The sequence below is a fragment of the Lycium ferocissimum genome, chromosome 6, assembly GCF_029784015.1.
Source record: "Lycium ferocissimum isolate CSIRO_LF1 chromosome 6, AGI_CSIRO_Lferr_CH_V1, whole genome shotgun sequence".
NCBI classification, from domain to species: domain Eukaryota; kingdom Viridiplantae; phylum Streptophyta; class Magnoliopsida; order Solanales; family Solanaceae; genus Lycium; species Lycium ferocissimum.
Genome location: NC_081347.1, coordinates 10,992,457 through 11,014,378, shown reverse-complemented (window position 1 = coordinate 11,014,378; position 21,922 = coordinate 10,992,457). Strand labels below are relative to the sequence as shown.

Genomic DNA, 21,922 nt, shown 5'->3' with positions numbered 1-21,922 from the left:
AAAACGTCTTGGGGTCCTTTCTATGTTAAGTAAGATAAGAGATCAAGGTGGATGTGACAATGATTTACTGTCTATTATTGTAAATGCCAAAAAACTGATATTGTTATTTTTTTTATTAATTATAATTGTTTGATCCAGGACAAAAGATCGGCAGCCTGATGTTTCAACCAGCAAATAGGAAAAACTCTCTCTTCTCTTACCTCATATTTTCATGCAAACCCTAAATACGTAGATCAAGCTTGTCATCAATGGCCACCATGGCCGTTGGTCAGTCCTCCGGAGTGGCTGACCAGCAAGATACTGCAACAATTCCTCAAGAGGAAGGGATATTACAACCGAGAGAGAACAAATTACAGTATCTTTGAACTTTTGAAACCTACTACTTTGAATGCTACTACACAAAATCAGAAATGCACAGTTCCACTAATTGAAATGAAGAAAATCTCTTATCTTCATGGTAAGCCTTATCTCAAATGGACAGGGGAAGAGGTGTCCCGGATGAACGTGATTGAGAAGTTACAACATGCTGTTGTTGGCAAATTCTCATATGGATGGACAGATATGGATCAACTCCGCACAATTATCCCTGCACAATGTGGAATAAAGGGTGAGTGCCAAATTGGGTTTTTTAGGAGTCGATATGTACTCATAAGCTTATCACTTATAGAAGACTTTATCAATTTATCCTCTAAACCAGCATGTTATATCAGTGATAAAGAGGGATATGAATATCAAATGAGGCCACTTATATATGATTAAAAATTTAAAATAGATGAGGAGACTACCAAAGCTATGGCATGGATATCCTTCCCTAATCTACTGCCTACCTATTTTGTGAAGGAAACTTTATTTTCAATTGTATCTAGGTTGGCAAACCACTTCATCTTGAAATGGCTACTATCAACAAAACAAGACCTAGTTGTGCTAGGGTTAAAGTTCTAGTAGGTTTATTGTCAGATCTACCCAGTTCTGTAAGGATGGATATTGAGGATGAAAGTTCAGGGGCAATAAGGACAGTAAATGTGAAGATTCATTATGACTATCTTCCTAAATACTGTAGAGAATGCAAATTACAGGGGCATAATGAATATGACTGTAGAATAATCAATCCAGAACTGGCAAAAAGAAGGGAGGAGGAGAAGAACAAAGAAGCAGTGTTATATGAAAACAGTGAAGGCAATCTAGAAAGTTATGAGGAGAAATCAGGAGCATCCTAAAAACAGCAGAGAGAAGAACAAAAGGGCAATAGAGAAGAACAACCAAAGGGGAAGGTAAATCAAAAAGAAAAGGAAGCAGGTAAATACAAGAATTTTGAAACGCCAATGCATAGGGGTTATCATAATTCTGCAAGACTATTGTCTAGTGGAAGATTAATAGGCAATCTGGACAATGGAATCGTTAAGGACAATAGAAAGCAACCATGCAGAAGGGAACGGGAGCCAAAATATGCAAGGTGGTACAGGGAAGAAGGCAGAAACTAGTGAGGTGAAGACCAACAACCAGTTTGCTGCTCTTTCAGAACAAGACCATTTAGAAGAAATTGTGACAAAACAGGCAACAAAACATCATTGTTTAGAGAAAGAAATAGCAGAGAATTTACCTGAAGAGGGGAACAAGCAGCAAAGACAACATGATGAAGGAAACCTGAATGGGCAAACAGAAGAAAAGAAGGACACTAATATAAGCAACAATTCACAAAATGCAGCAGATAATGAAAACATTCAGTCTCTAAAGGGAAAAAAGGAACAAGACAAAATTGTGCAAGAAAGTTCTAAAGATTGAAGCCTCATTTGGGAAAATCAATGTTGACAATGAAAAACAGGTGACATCACAACAGGGACAGCAGGAGCAAAATAGAGATGATAATCAGGTGGTGGAAGTGGATCAGACACCAAATGTTCATGAAGCAGATAAAACAAAAAGGTGGGGGGATAGAGTAGAAGTAACAGAGGATGCAGAAGAAGAAATCATGAGCCAAGAGTCAGCAGTGCAGTTAGAAAACAACTCCTATGGTACAACAAAGACACATCATGGTGAGGAGTCTTATGGGGATTCTTTGATCTCTGATGGGGCCAAAAAAACAAGAGGAATAGTTGGGGATCTACTTCAGCAATCGAAACCAGATGAGATAGGGATAAAACACAATCCACCAGATGGGCAAACAATTGATATAGAAAGGGAAGCAGAAGAGAATTTAACTGATATGATGCCACATTCAATAGGTGTTGTAATATGTTCAGAGGGAGCAAGCCAACAACAAATGATCCAACAAGGAAAACATAGCCCACCAAATGCTAAGTTACAAGAAATAGTAACCCATAGAGTTACAGAAAATGAAGTCCAGCAGGCTATAGAGGAAGAGCAGCAGCTAGAAGGGGATCAGGGAATAGGGATCAGTTCCAAAATAATAAAAAAAGGTGTCCACAGAAGCAGATATATCTCCAAAGGCCATAACAAAAAGTGGAAAAAAAAACAAAGGTGCAAGATGTTATACCACCTAAGAGGGTGAACCCAAAAAGAGTGGCAACTTCCAAAAGTAAATAATGATTAAGTCTCTACTATGGAATATTAGGTCTGTTAACACTCAACAGGCTTTTCAAAGGTTGATCATGTTACAAAGGCAATATAAGTGTTCTATTGTGGCTTTAATGGAACCATTTCAAAACTGTAGACATCTGCAGAAATACAAAAGGAGATTGGGCATGGAGACTGCTGTAGCTAATTGTAATGGTAAGATATGGGTTTTTGTCGATGATGCAGTACAATGTGATGTGTTAATGGACACAGACCAACAAATTACTTTGAAGTTGTGTCACCAAGATACTGGCAAAGACATTATTCCAACTTTTGTCTATGCCAAGTGTGATGAAAGGGAGAGATTAGAGCTATGGGACAGTCTTTACCAACTTGCAAGTGACATGAATTTTCCATGGATGGTTGGGGAGGGGGGGGGGGGGGGATTTCAATGTGATATTTTCTGAGGAAGAAAAACTAGGTGGGCTTCCTGTCACATTATCTGAGTGTGAGGACTTTGCTTTCTGTATTAACTCTTGTGGGTTGTTGGACATGGGATTTAAAGGAAGTCCGTTTACATGGTGGAATGGGAGATCAGCAGAAGATTGTATTTTCAAAAGGTTAGACAGAATAGTGGTTAATTAACAGTTCCAGATCATGTTCCCGCAAATAGAAGTTGAGCATCTCTCAAAAACAGGGTCAGATCATGCCCCTTTAATTCTATGCCCCTTTAATTCTATCAAATGGAGAAGAAGTTGTTCACTCTATAAAACCTTTTAGGTTACGTTTCTGAATTTCTGGACTCAGCATGAAACTTTCAAGGAGGTGGTGGTACAGAATTGGAGGACTCCATATGCAGATTCCCCTTTCTTAGCATTTAAACAGAAGCTCAAAAGCTTAAAAGGTGCTCTTTCTAGGTGGAGTAGGGAAACTTATGGAGACATTTTCAAACAGCTAGCAATCAGAGAGGAAGTGGTGAAAATAAAGGAAGATTTATTTGAAGAGGAGCCCAGCATTGTAAACAGAATTGTGCTTCAAATGGCTCGCCAGCTGAACTGAAAAAATACTTAAGCCTAGAAGAACAATACTGGAAACAAAAGGAAGGATTTAATTGGTCCACAGAAGGAGACAAGAATACTAGTTTTTTCCACAATTATGTGAATGAAAGGAGGAAGAGATTACAGGTCAGGGGAATACATGATGGAGAAGGAGTATGGTTAGAAGAGATGGAGAATATCAAGGCAGAAGCAGTAAATTTCTTTCAGAATCAATTTACTCAGGAGGGGGATACATCAGATTTTGGAATATTAAGACATGTTCCTTCTATGATATCTCATGAGCAGAATATGATGTTATGTGCATATCCAACAAAAGAAGAAGTCAAGCAGGCAGTTTTTGCTTTAAGTGGGGACAGTCTTTGGTGGACCAGATGGGTTTACAGGTATTTTTTATCAGCAATGTTGGGAGATTGTGGGGAATGATGTGCATCTTTGTAGTTTTGTCTTTTTTCGATGGTGCCGAACTCCAATGTTGGGAGATTGTGGGGAATGATGTGCATGCTGTAGTTTTGTCTTTTTTCGATGGTGCCGAACTCCCTAAATCAATCACACATACAAATCTGGTACTCATACCTAAAAAACAAACTGTTCAGACTTTTTCAGATATGAGACCAATCATCTTGTCTAACTTCATCACTAAGGTGATATCAAGAGTAGTGCATGGAAGGATGGAGAAGATGTTGCCTTTATTAATAACAGCAAATCAATCAGGTTTTGTGAAAGGGAGAAGTATTTTTTAGAACATTCTCTTAACACAAGAGATTGTCTCAGATATTAGAATTAGAGGTAAACCTGCAAATGTTGTGATAAAACTGGATATGGCCAAAGCTTATGATAGGGTTTCATGGAAATATCTTTTGCATGTGTTAAGATCAATGGGTTTTGCAGAGCATTTCATAGGCCTGATTTGGAGGTTGATTTCGAATAATTGGTATTCAGTTCTTCTAAATGGACAGGCAACTGGATTTTTTATTCTACTAGGGGAGTGAATGTCACACCCCAGTCCCGATGGGGCATGATGGGCACCCGACCCTTACTTAGAGTCGAGCGAACCCACTGGCTCTCGTTATACTCACAGTCTCATTGGGCCCTTAAGTCATGGAATGAAATGCATGATGAAAGTTTTTCGAAAAAACATTCTTTCCGTCTTTATCAAATCAAGTAAGATGCGTGATCATATGAAATCTATAAAGTAATGCATGATAATCCTTCGCACAGGACGGCTTGCAAGATCGGCATACTATATGCATGACTGCGTACGCAAAGTCTCTAACATAAATCATTATACCATGACATGGATACTGCGACTCGGCAACGCTCCGGAAAGAAATGGAGCTCGCCAATCCGGTGGAACATCTTCTAGCCATATCCTCTACTCGTCTGTATACACCTGCGTGGCATGAAACGCAGCGTCCACAAGAAGGGACGTCAGTACGAATAATGTACTGAGTATGTAAGGCATGAATAATATCATAATATAGATATGAAAAGTAACAATGAGTAAGAGAGATAACCTGAACATCTGGATGCCTCATAAGGCGGATGTCATGCATGCTTAGCCTTTTTTTTTTAAAACATTTCATACATATACATAGTAACATGCCCGGCCATGAAGGCTCGGTGTGAAAGTAACATGCCCGGCCATTTAAGGCTCGGTGTGATATATAAGTAGTATCATGCCCGGCCATTTAAGGCTCGGTGTTATCATCATTAGCCTGCGTCCAGGCCTCCCGCGTCCGGGGCAATATCATAACATGCCCACCGGCAAGGTGTGCACATCTACGTGCCTGCCCGGCCGACTATAGCGCGGCGCGGTGTGAGAAAATACATACATATATATAAAGCATGCATAAGAGCCCAATTAAAAGCTACCACTGTATCGGAGTGACGTAAGGTCGGTAACCTCCGATTATATTATGGAATAATTATCGTCGCTTTGTCTCACCTTGAAGGAACAATCAATTTAAGGTGAGGCTATCAATGGAGAATAGAACTAAGAGAAAACGTAGAATAAGACCATAAATCTCATAGGGCATCAAGTCATGTACTTTTGGAATCTTAAAAGAAATAGTCATCTTCCATGAACAAAATTGAGACATCAAGAAATGGTTCAACGTTCTCATATTGTCATCATAATAATATATAGCTCAGGTACATGGAAATCTCTGTGAATAAAATTATCTCATAATAACATGAAATCCATATGCCTTGGAGCTTGGATAAATAAATCCCTCATGATCATTGTTGACACCCAATTTTGTCCCTCCTTTATTTAATTTATATATATACTCGGGCTTCTAAACTTATCGATGAGCTAAATACTTTATTTTCGCTACTTTTATTTTCAACATTACTAGCATTACTTTATCACAAATTCTTATTTTTTTTTTTACATATTAATTATTAGTTATCTTCACATAATACATTTTGTACTAATTATCAAATTAGAAGCCCATTTATTTAATTACCCACCAGAAATCAGCCAGCCCATTTAGTTGAATTCGGACCAGCCCAATACCCATTTGAAGGCTACCCGACCCGGCCCACTATTCTTATACACCAAAACCTAATTTCCTTTCCTAAACCCTTCAGCGGCACCTCTCCCTCTCTCTCTACTCTCTCTCTCCTCTCCTCGTCATCTCCTTCATCTCTCTTCCATTTCCAGCGAAAAAATCAGCCCCTTTCATTGTCACAGACCTTGATACTCCATTTTCGTGCAAACCTCTTTCCTCCTTCCTCTTCCAAACAAGAAACCACCTTTGTTTTCAATCATGGCAGACCTGTTGCCCCTACTTTCACATAAAAAAACTGTCCTTCTCGTCTTCAACGTTCGAGTCAACACAAGACGACGAAGATTTTCTTTCTTTATCCGAAAATTTCGTGATACAAAGCGAAGTTTTCGAGATTCAACGGAGGGTTTTGGATTCATTTTCGATTTTTCAACCCGTGACACCCTTCAAATCCCGCCCAAAAATTTGAAAACAAAAACCCTAGTCACTTTTATCACCTATAAATACTCCTTAAACCCTCAGCCGAAAGGGGGATGACGATAAAAAAGATAGCATCACTCTAAATACAATCGACATATTACTTTACTTTCATTTTTTACATTCGAAATTCGGGTTGTTTTTAATCGGGTCGGGTTCATCAAGCGTTCGTACGTAGATTCGACGACGTCGACGCCCCATTTCGCTCGTACGCAAAACGAAGTCTAAATTCCCTTTCTTAATGCGTTTTAAGTTCGTTTCATATAAACGGATGTAGTTAGATTCGCCGAATTTAGTATGATTCTGATTCGACATGGTGATCAGCTATTTTGCGAAGTGTGTTTCATCAGTTAGTTTGCCGAGATATGGAAATTGTATCATATAGTTGATTTTCCTTAATAGGATTACATGTGTTAGAGCAGTAGTTTATTTAGCATGATTATAACCAGATGAATAATATTCTTTACCTTATTTGATAGTTGAACTTGTTCGATATACCTAGTCTGCTATTTTGTTTGCTTTCTTTGGTGATTCCTTAATTTGGCATAAGTCGTTAAGTCTTGCACGGGCATGAAAATAGGTTGTGTTCCCTTAAGTGTCGAGCGTGACCACCTCTTGTTTAGTCCTGAATTTGCTTTAAATTGGGAGTTTCGGCTTATTTATAGGATGCTGTTATCATAGTGTCTTCAGCTGTCGTTTGGTCTGAAATCTGTCTTCACAGTATTTTTGAGTGTTCTCGTAGCACCCCTTTCTTCTCGCTCGAAATCTTGTTCTTATACCTTCGATGAAGCTTTAAAAGACACCAAGTAGATTCAAGCATGTCTTCATTGGAGTTAAAGTGTTGTTTTTCGTTTGAGTATATAGGAAATATGCCTCGAACATGCCGTATGTATATAATTCAAAGATACCTTCGACATATAAGAATCAGATATTAAAGTATATATAGGGTATATCACTTATGAGGGCTTTGGATTATTAGTTTGTGCATCATATTGGTATTAAGATGGACTCCGGTTCATAATTGTTTGCTTCCGTAGGCTATCTCTTTTATGCGTTATTAGTTAGTTTTCCCTAAATCTTCCTTGTCGCTCAAACGGATACTACTACCTTTTAGAGTTAAATGTATCTCCATTCCCTTAATCCTCGCCTTTGTCTAGAAAGCTCGTTTGTCGGACCTTTTTGGAGATGAAACTATGTGATGCTTAGTTTAACATGGCCAATCATTACTCTCTTTTGATCTCTGAAATCCTTGTCAATTTATTGCTGATGATAGATGACTCTTTGGTCTAAGTTTAATTTCCTTTGATAATAAACTTTCAGTTTCTTGGATTTGTTGGATGCTTGCTTTTGCATTCCTTGAACTGTTTCTGCTTACTAAAAAGGATACTAGACACTTCTATTTACCATGTTTGTCATCACCTCATGCTTGATTTTGCATTCCCATGCCTAAGTGTCACCTTGGCCTAAAATATACTCATGAATTATGTCCATTTATGCCTTCTTTATGGTTGCGAATGAAATTGTTTATCATGGACCAAAATGGTGATCCTGCATTGCTTGCATCACCCTGTTTTCAGACCTGAAACCTGATTTCTTTTGACCACATCTTATCTCTTCTTACTTCATATTGTTTTAAGCCATCTATGCCCGTGACCAAACTGAAACTGCTCCATTTATTTTAGGTCTACTTTATTCATTTCTTTCGTCGACGGGGATACGTTATTGGGTACCGCGGTTGTTTAATCTCTTTTCCTCGTTAGGTTAGAAAACGTTAATGTATTTAACTATAAGCAATTCACTGATCGATTAAAGGTCATTTGACAGATTTGTTTTCTATGTTCCCTATGAATATATATATGGACTATACTAGATATACACAGTACGTATATGAGTTAATGTGAGCTATTAATCTGTCTTTCTTTTGAGTTTACGTTCTGTATGTTCAGTTTATTCATTGATCATGCACTAATTCCTTTTCTTTCATTCTTATGCATGAACATAGCAATACGAGTCCCTCGGACTCGTCACCTCCGCATTCCGGCCGTTGGGCCAAAGCCCAACATATTTCTCAAGTCATCCAATCCGCAACTCCGTGCAAAAAGTGATATTGGGCCAAGGCCCATATGGCATAACGGGAGCAAAGGCTTGATGCTTGACCCCAAAACGGCCGAGTCCGTCCAAATCCTTTTACTCCCCTATTTTACTTTATTTTGTTTTTGTGCATTTAATTTGTAATTACACAACTAACACTTTACTTGTTTTATTTGCTTAGATTAGGTGAACCTTAGAAGAGTTAGTAATTTGGTATAATGGGTAGTTAACTTAAGAAAAACCAATCAATTCCATAAAATTCACCTTTATTGATTTTCAAGAGTATGTCTTTGTAACATTTCAAAAGTTATTTTCTATGCCAGTTTTTGCTACAAACAATCTTGAATTCACGTTGCAATATATTTTCTTATATACGTAAATATAAATTCAAAGTACATTTTATAAACACATTTTCAAGAGTTATGCATATTTTAGTCAAATAAAGTTAATAAAAGAAAAGAAATTCACTCCTTTTACATCTCATTTACAAAAAATAAGTTTAGATTTTCTACATCATAATACAATATAATCTTTATTGAAATTCACGTTTGTTGAATCTCCTTTACAAATATTATTCTAAACAATGCTATTATACTTTCGTTTTAAAAGCCTTAATAACATTTACAAGTCGTATTTTAAAATAGCATTGGAAGTACTCTTTTATACAAATTACTATTTTCTACAAGTCTTATTTCAAATAGCATTCTTACATCTCTATCTATAACTTTAGCCATATCTACAAAACTATTTTCTTTTTCTAAAATATTTACACTTAGCCTAATTAAATTTAAGTCCGGTCGGATTAACCATTGTTAATGGAACTTAGAGGATGCCTAATACCTTCCCTCTAGGTTAGTTGAACCCTTACTCAAATCTTTTTGGTTTCGTAGACTTTAATAAAATTAACTTTAGATAATAACTTTAATTAACCTTAGGTGCCCTAATTCACCGTAAATAATTAGGTGGCGACTCCTTAACTTTAATTAACCCCGGAATTACCCGGATGTTATAAACTATTTTGACTCCGGTTAAAATATGGTGTAACAATCATCATCATGGTTATCATATAAGAAATTATTCAATTCTACCATCATAGAAACTTTAAAAGTCATGAATCTCTAACATTCTTGGAAATGAGAGTTTTCATGGAATTCAAGCATAGTTTGGTAAGAAAAGAATCATGCCTTTGGGAGCCAATAACATCATAAGGATCGCGAGATTCGTGGATTTCTAGCATTTGCGGAAACAATGATATTATGGTACGACATAAAGGTTTATAACGAAAGGATCATGCCTTTAGAAAGAAGGGGACTAGCCTTAACATACCTGGAAGACAAATTCTCGACTTCCAACTTATTTCCTGTCTTGCAACTCGCTTAAAAATTATTCTGTTATAGCCCGTATTTTGCACGTTTGGATATTTCAAAGTCATCGTGGAAAGTTAAGGGCGAGACCATTTTCCGAAATCATTTCAATGTACAAGTAGGTTATGAATATTGTTTACAAGTATTATTAGTATGGAAATGTCGAGAGAGACTAAGGGCAAAAGGGGTAAAATGGGAATTTTTCAAAGTTTAAGAAAATTCAAGAAAAGGCCAAGAGGCCGTGAGTGTGTGTATGTGTATATGTGTGGGTCCCACTTTTGTATAGCCAGCGTGATTATATACGGGTCAAACTTGCGCTAAGAAGATTCTTAGATTATTCTTCATATTTGAAGAAATTTCTAGAAAAAGAAATGAAGGGGCCATGTGCCTATAATTTTACTTGGAGGGCCTAATTATATATATATGTATAGATGAGTGGTGGAAAGAAATATAAATAACAAGACATGTTCATCTTTTATATACTTGGAAAGTTCAAGAAAGACTTGGAGAAAAACAAGAAAGTGAAGATCCATTCGCCACGGAGTTGGCCGAATAGGTTCATGGAAAAATTGGCCAAGAAAATTGATTTCTTCTAGCTATTCAATTAATTCAAGGGTGCTCTTCAACATAGCATAGTTGTTAGAACAGGAAGCATCAAATTCTTGCAAGGAGCAACTTGGGACAAGGAATAAACAAGTAGGAAAAGGTAAGAACTAACCTTCTTCCTATGTTATGGATGCTTGTGAACGATGTAGTGTGGAGAAATGAATAAAAATCATGAAGGGTGTGTTGCAAGTTGTGGCCGTGGGTTGGTGTGGTTGGAGTAGGCATGAATAAATTCTATTTAGTGTAATTTGATTGTTGCGTGTGTTGTTGTAATGCAGAAAATGAATGAAACTCATGGAAATTAGAAAATATGGATGTTGAATAGTTGGCTGTGGTGTGTGTATGTGTGTTGTGGTAGTGTGCCTCGAGTTGGAGGGAATATGAATTAAATTATCTAGTATGTTAATTGTGTTGTTGAAGTCTTGTGATGAAAATGGAAGGTTAATGGTTCGAGTTGGCATGGAAATTCATTGTTAAGTTGTTGTGGGGAATTTATGTGATTTTTATATGAATTTTGTATAATTGTGAAAATAAGAATTTAAATGTGAACTTTGGTAGTTGTTGATGAATTTGGAGGAAAACTATTTTCGTTGATAATGTTGTTGCACTTGTTGGGGTTTCGGATGAATTATGACCTTGGTGGAAAATTGGTATATTTTGTATATTTCGTGAATGCTTTGTGAAATGATATGAAATGATTTCAAATCGTATTGTAATGATCTTGATTAGTAATGAACGTGAAAATATTGAGATTGGTTGAACCTGAAGTTGGAAATGAGAGTTATTGCACTATGTCGGAAAGAAGACTAGTGATGCTATATTGTGTTTCATAATGATTGTTTGTGTTGCTGGGTTGTTGTTGTTGATTTGGTTGTTGTGTTTTGGGCCGAGCCATATTCTCGGGACGCTATATGTATAGGGGAAATGCTGCCGAAATTTCGGTAGACAAACGTGGATTTAAGTTAAAGTTCGGGAGCTATAGCTCACAATTGGTAACATGACCAAATTGACTTTTGCAACTTGGAGCTGGGATTTGGAGAAGCTTAAAGAGCGGAAAAGGTATGTAAGGCTTTCCCCTTCCTTTTCTGGCATGTCTTAGACGTCATAGGCTTAAACGTGTGCCTCGGGGGCCACTCTAAATCTAGAAATCCGAGGTTGAATTTAGTTACTATTCATTCAATAGAATTGAACTAATTAGTTTACACTTTAGTGCAAGAAATGTCCAAACGTCCGTAACTTTTGAAAACGAAAGTGGAACGCTTTGAAATCTTCGAGGATAAGCTAATGAGATATAATAACCATGTTTTAATGTTCGTTACCCGACTTGACCTGAGGTGGGCCCACATTCTCCGAGACCTAAGTGTACTGTTCCATTTGTCTTATGTCCGTAAGATAACTAAGGGAACCTTTGACTTTCGTTACGAATTCTTAATATAAGTATCCGGTAGCTTTACGGCTATGAGCATTTTGGTTTATTTATCCGCACAAACACTCCGACACGAATGATACGATATGAATATTCTGGAGCATAAGCTGCAAAGACGTAAAGTATTCGGAATTGAAGGTCGATATAAGTATTCGGATAGAAGTGTAGTGCCATAAGTACTTGATATAAGTATTTTGATATGAACATTCTCGGTAAGCTTTAATGTTCTTCATACACGATCCTGGATCGCTCGAAAAGCTTCCGAAGAGAGCCGCGCTTCAAATGTCCGTGACTTTCCGAAAAGAACCGGAAGGACCCGAAACTCGCTTTCCGGACCTTCATATAAGCAGGCGATGGTACGTATCCATCAGGGTCCGGATTCATATGCATATGGTTTCGCCGACTGCCGTGCGTGCTCCAACGCATCCGTTCACCGAGTCCCTGCTGTGGTACGTGAGTGTTCTCGTGCGTATTCGACGCCCGTACGATTCCGATTCACCGAGTCCCGGCCGGTGAAAACGATCTCGTGCGCACTTCTTCCGCATGATTCACCGAGACCTCGTACTGCGGCCGGACACTATCTACATGTAATTATGATTCGATGATACTTGGACGAAGCAACAGATTTACATCCGATATTATCCACCGAGACCCGCAAGAGAGGTCGGACACGCATGTATATTTGGCATGTGGACTCGGACCGCATGATTTTACACACGAGTCCCTTAACAAAGGGCCGGGACACGCTATTTGCACACATGACATATGATTCCGCTATATATATATGATCCTATTCACCGAGTCCCTTATCAGAGGGCCGGGACACGTTTTATGCATACGCGGTGTATAATATCATCTGAGCATTCCGTGCATTCTCGTATTCTCGTCCGGATACGTGGCCGCACTCGAACACTCGTATGTTCCGTAGCATGTCCGTCACATGATACTAACCGAATATTTCGTATGTTTGGCATTCCGTCCGATATATGACTTTATCCGAATGTTCCGTACGTTCGCACTCCGTCCGACGCGCGCGACATCTCCGACGCACTCGTATTTCCGTACCCTCTTCGTACATGCGATCGTGATCGTAGAATAAGCATTTTGCATATTGTTGATTTATTTATTTTCCGTACACCCTTTTAGCATATGAAACAGTGTGTGTGGCCGAGTCGTTGCCCTGGAGGTGGGGGTACTGCCCTGCCATTTTCGAGTAACGCTGCACTGGAGTAGTCCCCGTCTCTGTTGGCTGCTATAGTTTTGTTTCTCTATATTGTATGCCCTTACGTACTCGCACATATTCCGCATCGACCCCTTCGGGGTCGCGTTCACGCCGCGCAGGTACACCCGTACGCAGCCTGTCATAGACGTTCAATGCGAGATGGTAAGTCTATTCTCCCGAGTAACGCCGAGTCGCAGTTCGTCCGTTATGACTTCGAACCGTGTACAGAGGCTTGCGATAAATCGTCGCGGGTATGATATGTCGATCCATTTATCGCTCCATCAGCCCGACACATGTCGATTTGTGTTATGTAGTAAATCTTGTATAATTACAGATTTTGTTAAATTTACAAGCTTCACTATGTATTTTATCTTATTTGATTTAAAAAGTTTGGCGTGAATTTATGTGCATGATGTGAGTCTCAGGTTCGCTTACTTCTAGGTAGTGCTTTCCGGCGCCCATCACACCCTAACCTGAACAAGGGACATATTCGTAGCCTCGTAATCTACATATAGAACCATTCATAATATCGTTAGGATCATCGTTATACGCTCGTCTTAAACACTTAATGAAAGTCCTTTTAGATTCTCGTCGAAATTAGCAAAGATTTCCCATTTATGTGCCTAGTCTTGAATTCCAATTCAACAACCAACAACATCAACAACAATACCAATAGTAATAACATCATTTCCAACATTAACATATGCCATAAAACAAAATTTCACATCGTTTCTAAATTTCCCAATCAACCATCTTGGGATACGACTAATTAATAACTTTATTTCCGTGTGCTTAAGTCGAAATTAATACTAACAACATCAATAACAACATCTCCAACATCCTACAAGATAATTATATGTATTTTCATCCAAATTTCTCTTCAACCCTCAATCCATAATCCAACAACATCAACACAACAACTATAATCTTTATTCTTCAAATATTCTTAATCAAACTTGATAAAGAGAGGGATTTGGTGATTCATACCTGTTTTTATGAAGTGGTAAAATCTTCATCATTTTCTTGTCCCCAAGATAATCCAACACCAAATGAAATTATAATCGCGTCTACGCGTTGCCCGATCTCGATTGGTACTTCGTTACTTGAAATTTCACTCAAAATCCTCAATTTTTGTGATGTATATCGTCCCCTTGGTCGCTGAATTTTCCGGAAATTTTTGGAAGGTTTTGGATGAAAAGTGAGGTTTTAACCCTTTATATGGCCGAGTCCCCGCGATCGTAGCTACGCATACCGTAGCGCATCGTGGCAGTCTTGCCGGAGTGCAATTCCGTTGTGCTTTGTTTCTAACTTTCCATCGATTTCACTTGTAACGTCTATAATTCTCTACCCTGATGTCCTATCAACGAGCGGTTTATTGCATTACAAACTAGACTCGACGAGCTTCATTTTAGAATTTTGGAAACACCTTAAAACTCCATATATACTAGGAGATATGCACCTCCAAAGTTGACTAAAAATCCGTCCAAAGATTTCTCAAATTTTCGTCGAACTTATTCTCTTCAATTTATTCGACCGCGAAATATTCCGAAACTCTCCATACATGGTATTTGTCACTCATTATACTAAAAATGGTCATGTTCTCGTGTTCCAAAATACTTTTCCGATTACGACTTACGAGATCGTAATTCATCCTTTTACTTCGTTGTTACGTACTTTCCATGGTTTTCGTGCCTTTCAAAACACGTGGATGTCTCCGACACTCCATTACTCCGGTGAGGTACATGTCATACTCATGCTCTGAAAATGCGGGGTATAACAGTGAAACAGGGTGATCCCCTATCACCTACTTTATTTCTTCTAACAGCAGAGGTTTTGTCCAGGGCTCTAAATTCACTATTTGAAGAATCCAATTATATTGGATATGGGATGCCAAAGTGGTCTTATCCTTTAAATCACTTGGCATATGCTGATGATACAATTATTTTCACTTCAGCTCAGCCGGAATCACTTAAGAGTATCATGAGAGTGCTGAATCAATATGAGCAGGCTTCAGGTCAATTGATTAATAAGGAGAAAAGCTCTTACTATATGTACTCAAAAGTAGGAAATACTCTTATTCAGTCAGTTGCTGATAATATTGGTGTTTCAAGAGGACAGTTTCCTTTTATATATCTGGGCTGCCCTATCTTTCATTCAAGGAAGAAGAAGGTGTACTATGCTGAATTGATCAAAAAGATTAAAGGAAGATTTCATTCTTGGAAGGGCAAGCTCTTGTCATTTGGAGGTAAGGCTGTACTAATTAAAAGTGTTCTCCAAGCAATGCCTTTGCATCTACTTTCAGTATTAGCTCCTCCAAAGTGTGTGTTGAATGAAATACACAAGATGTTTGCTAGATACTTTTGGAGTAATAAAGAAAAAGGGAGGAGTAGGCATTGGGTAGCATGGCAGAATGTATGTTTACCTACTCAGGAAGGAGGTTTAGGCTTTAAATCATTATTTGATATTTCAAATGCTCTTTTTGCCAAATTATGGTGGCGATTCAGGACTTCTAATACATTGTGGGCAAATTACATGTGGAATAAATATTGCAAGAAACAGATGCCTACTTTAGTCCAGTGGAAAGGGGGGTCACAGGTGTGGAAGAAAATGCTAGAAGCAAGAGAAGCTATTGAACATGAAATTTGGTGGGAAATAAAAGGTGGAACTATTAATGTTTGGTATGAGAACTGGACTAAGCTAGGGGCTTTTCTCCATGTGGTGCCCACTGATTTTCCTATTAATGAAGCACTGGAGGATGTTGCAGATCTGATAGAGGGAGGGAGATGGAAGGATCAAATATTGCAGCAAAACTTTCCAACAGATATAGTGGATCACATTAAGTCTGAAATTCACATAGAACAGCTTCAAGGTGTATGCGATAGACCCTGGTGGATGCCAACAAGTACAGGAAAGTTTACAATCAACAGTGCTTGGGATATTATGAGGCATAAGAGTCACATACAGGAGGACTTCAAACAATTGTGGATTAAGGGAGTTCCTTTTAAAATTTCCTTCTTTCTGTGGAAGTTATGGAAATGGATAATCCCTACTGATGATAATTTGATGAGGATTAATATTGCCGTGGTCTCTAGATGTTACTGTTGCAGAGTTCCTCAACAAGAAACTATGCAACATTTATTTTTAACAAGCAATTTTGCAGAAGGGGTATGGAAGGTGTTTTTAGAAGCAGCAGGACTACGTGTAAACAGAGTCCAACTACACCAAACAATCAGAGCTGTATGGTCAGTAGCTTGCGGTGACATGATCAAACCAATTGTTCAAGCAATACCAGCAATGATTACATGGGAACTGTGGAAAAGGAGAAATACTATAAGACATGGAGGTAAGGTGAGTTTTAGAAAGGTGGTGCATGAAGTGAACAATAATCTATACTATCTTACCAGGATGAGATACCCATCGTTACAAAATGTACCTTTTCTATAGCCTGACCTAGTTAATTGTCTGGAAAGAATACAACCCCGAATAATTACTAAAGTTGTACATTGGAAGCTTCCATATGCTAGGTGGTTTAAGAGTAATACAGATGGGGCTTCAAGAGGGAATCCGGGACCTAGTTCTTATGGTTTTTGTGTGAGAAATTGGCAAGGGGACTTGGTATATGCTCAGTGTGCTGAAATAGGGGATTCTACAATTGTAGTAGCTGAAGCTAAAGCTATACTACAAGGCTTGACCTACTGTGTGGAACATGAACTCCATCCATTAATTATGGAAACAGATTCATTGCTTTTGAAGAAAGTGGTGGAAGAACAGTGGCAGATACCATGGTGCATTATCACTGAAGTGGAGAGAATTAAGAAGCTGATGGAAGGATTCAATGTGATAATACAACACGTCTATAGGGAGGGGAACAGCCTGGCAGATTTTTTAACTAACATAGCTTTTGATTTTGCAGGTATATCAGAGTTTAATTTATTTTTAGAACTGCCTAGTGCAAGGAGGAAGATACTAAATTTGGATAAGCAACAAGTTCCTAATCTCAGGACCAGAAATGCAAGGAATAAGCTGACCTAATGAGTACATGTGTGATTGTGTAACTTAACTATTGAAAATTCTTCAATGTGTGGTATTAGCTTCGGCTCATCCTATTGAAGAGTTAGCAATAGCTGAGAAGCAGTATCCACTGTATTTCATAGGTTTTTTGCTTTTGATTGTCTACTGGAAATTAGAAATCCTAACTGGATATCTAGCCTGTTGATTAAAGAGAAAGTAAGTCTTGTTTATTTAGTTCAATTGTAAAGCCTAGATATAATCTTAGTGTCGTTGATAACCATGTCTCTGCTGAGAGCTTGAGGGACATATTAATGGGGCCAATCACGGGCTTAAGAATGCTACTTACTCAAGACAAACAAGATCTAACAATCAACAGGACAGAATACTTAAGTTATCAAATCAATTTGAGAACTGGGTAAAGGTTAGAGATTTTAAAGCACATCAACAATGGAGGAGAGGAACAGACAAAGCTCAAAAGAGTTGATTCAACACAACACAACACAACAGATCTTCAAGCTACATCTATAGGTTTTCAGTTGGAAGAATCAAAATTATACACCATGTATTTTTCTTCAGTTCAGTTCGTGCAAAAATCGACAGGAATGAAAATGGGTGAGAATTGTTATATCCCGTATTTTTGTACATTGGAATATTTTTAGGCTAATCGAGATAAGTCCAAGGACAAGATTATTTTTGGATATGAGACAAGGACTTTCAATCCCCGATTTTAATTGGTGCATGAATTGCTTATAAGTTTTATTTGGTACAGAAATATTGGTGGAGATTAGGGATTAATTAACCATGATTAAATTATTAAGTGGGGATTAAGACTAATTATCATTAATTAAGCAATTAGTGGGCCAAGTGGACCCCACCATGGCATGGCCAAATCACGATTGACCCGTGCTTGTAAGGTGGGACACGTATCCTTATAGAGCGGCATATATATCATATATGATGATTAATGGAATAAGTCATCCACCTCATTTATTCACCTTCAACATTGTTGAATTAGAGAGAGGAGAGAGAAGCTCACGGCCAATTCAAGTTTTGTGAAGGAGAAGTTGTAACTTATTTTCTAAGTGTTCTACACGTTTAAGGAGCAACAAGGTTAGAGTGTATGTTGAAGAAGATGAAGTGGTATGAATTGTGCAAGTAATTGTAGAATCTGCCCTAACTAGTTTGAGGTAAGATTTCTTTCTCTTGTAATGAAATTGGGGTTAATGATGTTGTAATGGAGAGATTAAATTGTATTGAGTGGAATTGGAAATAAGAAAATTGCGTGATTAGTGTTGGTGTTGAATTGGACAGAATTGGGGTTGTTTAAATTAGATTGGGTTGATTGTTGTTGTTGTTGTTGTTATTGTTATGGATTATGTGTTAAAAGTGAAGGAAATTGATGGTTAAAGTTGAAGCTGTATTTAGTTTGCGGGCTGTTTTAAGAATTTGTTGAATAATTGATGTTGTTGTTGGATACGAATAATTGATGTTTTTGTCGTGTGTTGTGGATATGGCTCACGAATTTGGATAAAAGAAGCGTATAAAATATCGTATATGAAGTGTACGTGGTTGCTTGGTATGTTCTTAGGTGTTCGTAAGATTATCGGGCATTGTTATGTTAACTAGGGGCTGTTTTGGGGCGTGTTGTTATTCTTGTCGAATTGGAAGATTTAGTATAGTTAAGATTATACATTGTGTTGTTATAATGGTTGGGCTGTTATAAGGTCGTTTCGATGAAGTGCTATGGCTATAGATTATTAAGAATAACTTGAATATGTCGTAGTCGTTATGTTAACGATTATTGAATGTTGTAATGTGTGGGCTGATTTGGAATGTTATGTAATTTGTCTTGGGGTATTCTCGAATCTTGTTTTGGCTAGACTTGATATAGTACTTGAACATGTGGTTGTTGATGTTGACTTGGTTGTTATGTAGTTGGTTTGAATATAAGGGAAATGCGCCTAATTCTCTACAGAAATGAGCTACTAACGTTGGAATACGTTTTGAACCTTCCGTAGTTAACCATAGTTCTTGACGTCTTAATATAGGTTGAGACACTTCGGGCAGCATATACGTATTGTGTCACGGATAAGCGTAAAAGGTATGTAAAGTTATCCCTTCTTTTTTTTGGCATGTCTTAGATATAAGTGATGTATGATATGAGCTTTGGGGTAATTCCATTCATGAGTTCCGAGTGTGATTCATGATTCTTATTCACTTCTTGATGTTAGAACTCTTAAGGTAACTGAGCTATTGCCCCTCGAGTCTTCTATATGTTGGATAGTAGTTGGTATGTAAAAGCTCCTATTCTTAAAGACTCTACAATGATTAATGTCCTTGACCTCTATAAGGTATTTCATATTATCTTGATACATGTCTATGATTTCCTGAGGCTCTATTTGATATAGTTTATAGTGACATTCAAAGAGTACTTATCATGATTATCGCCTTGATACTCGAGTGTTAGTTAGTTTACTTATTCTATTGAGTCTCAGATGATGATTTAGTTGCATATGGTTGCTCATGATATTCTACTCGTGCATGTTGTCATGATATCTTTCACCGAGTCCCGGGCCGGGTATGTTATCACGCACAGTTTCACTACATTGTTCACCGAGTCCCTCGTTAGAGGGCCGGGTACGGTATATGATGATATGACGATACGATGATACGATGATATGATTATGGCACCGAGTCCCATGAAAGGTCGGGTATGGTATACGTGTACACGACTTTATTCAACGAGTCCCATAATGGGCCGGGTATGGTATATGATAATGATATGCATGATTTCATTCGTAAGGCACAGGTACAGTGATTTCTTGATTATCATACTTGTCTCACGAAATCTTTACTTCAGATATGATTTCCTTTATTGTATTTCATGCTTTATATACTCGGTACATATCTCGTGCGATCCCGCTTTCTTCGGGGGCTGCGTTTCATGCCGCGGTACGGATACTCGATTTGGTGATCCTCGAACCAGGACTTACTGCTGTTGTCTTGGAAGTGCTCCATTGTTCCGGAGCCTAGACTTTCGATACATATCTTTTGATGTACATGTATATGTTTATCCAGGGGTACGGCGGGGCCCTGTCCCGTCATATTTCACTATTGATACTCTTAGGGTACGTAGACATATGTGTGGGTTGTATATAGATGTTGTTGTACGTGTCAGTATGACTTATTTTGGGACGTTCCCGTACGTAGTGGCAGCCTTGTCGGCTTGTGTATATATTTTGGGATGTTGTACATAGTGGCAGCCTTGTCGGCTTGCGTTTGTATAGTTGGGACGTTCCCATACGTTATGACAGCCTTGTTGGCTCGTGTACTATGTTATCTTTTGATTGGTTGTGACTCCTTAGGAGACAGGTTACCTTGATATATATGTGACAGTTCTGAGACGACATTTTGTTTTTACAAGTTTCCATATTATGTTTAATTTCGGGTTGATTATAGCTAACAGGTATGTAAACGGGTGCCCAGCTCGGGCACTAGTCACGGCCTACGGGGTTGGATCGTGACAAGAATCATACCTGATCGCTAAGCTAGGAGACTGAGTTGCTGTGAGAAGAGATTTTTTCTCTGTTCTTAGTTCTTGGATCTAGCTAGTTATTTTTGAGCTTTTGTTTTGTTGGTTCCAGATGTTTCTGTTGAAACATATTGTAAAGAGACTCTTTTATTTAGTAATAAAATAAAGCCACTAGGCATTGGTTAGTGGTTGCTTAAAAAAAAAAAAAAAAAAAAGATTGGCAGCTTTCTAAACGGTATTTCTCTCTAAAATATTTCCTTTCGTAAAATACATTTTAGAGAAAGAAGGTCAACAAGAACCTTTTTGTAATAAATTCCTACTAATAAGCTTTAAAAAAAAAGGTATTGTATCCTCTCTATATGTACACATTTATCTTCTCAAATTCTCACATCTATTCACATAATTTCCTCCCTTTTTTGTTTTTCCACAATGGGAATTCCCTAGTACTACAAAAAAGAAGCACAAGAACCACTCATCAAGCAAAAGATGCTGCTAAATCCAAAACAAAGCCAAGGGACTTGACAGTTGCCACGGACATTAATTATTCACGAGGACAATCACTTAAAGAAGTCACAATAAATATCCCATCGTCTAGAATTAATCCTTACTAGAATTTATCCTCTGATTTCCTGTAGTTTTTTAACCTTTGGATCACAACCAAGTCAGCAAGAATTTATCAGTTGATTTTGATGATTAACAAGTTAACCAAGGCAAATAGACAAATTCTAGGGATGAAGCAAAAGGCAGCAGGTCTACTAAATGCATTTGTATACCAACATAGTAAAAGGAGGACATTTATGGCCCTTGAAACACTCACCCCCAACCCACACCCCCCACAAAAATAGAAACTTCTCTTCTTCTTCTTCTTCTTCTTCTTTTTTCTTTTTTTGAAATAACTTGATCTTGTGGTCCCCTCCCAAAATAGTTAATTATTCTGACACCGTTAAAATTTCAAGAGTCAAACTTCTTAATCTGACCGTGCATTCGGATATAAGCTTTAAATTTAAAAAAAAAAGAATTTATATATTTGAAAACTACATAAAAAGTACTATAAGTTATAATATAAACAATTCAAAATTTTAAAAGGCATATGAAAAAGTTGCGGTAGAAG

At 37.8% G+C, this 21,922-nt stretch overlaps 1 long non-coding RNA gene across 1 annotated transcript; it reads right to left on the bottom strand.

The window, feature by feature from the left end:
- Positions 1–298: 298 nt before the first annotated feature.
- Positions 299–21,022, bottom strand: LOC132060652 (uncharacterized). The gene is made up of 3 exons (XR_009415974.1): positions 20,816–21,022; positions 1,601–1,644; positions 299–586 (listed from the first exon to the last, which is right to left on the bottom strand). It is a non-coding gene; the product is annotated as an uncharacterized LOC132060652 (long non-coding RNA).
- Between the last annotated feature and the right edge of the window lie 900 nt (positions 21,023–21,922).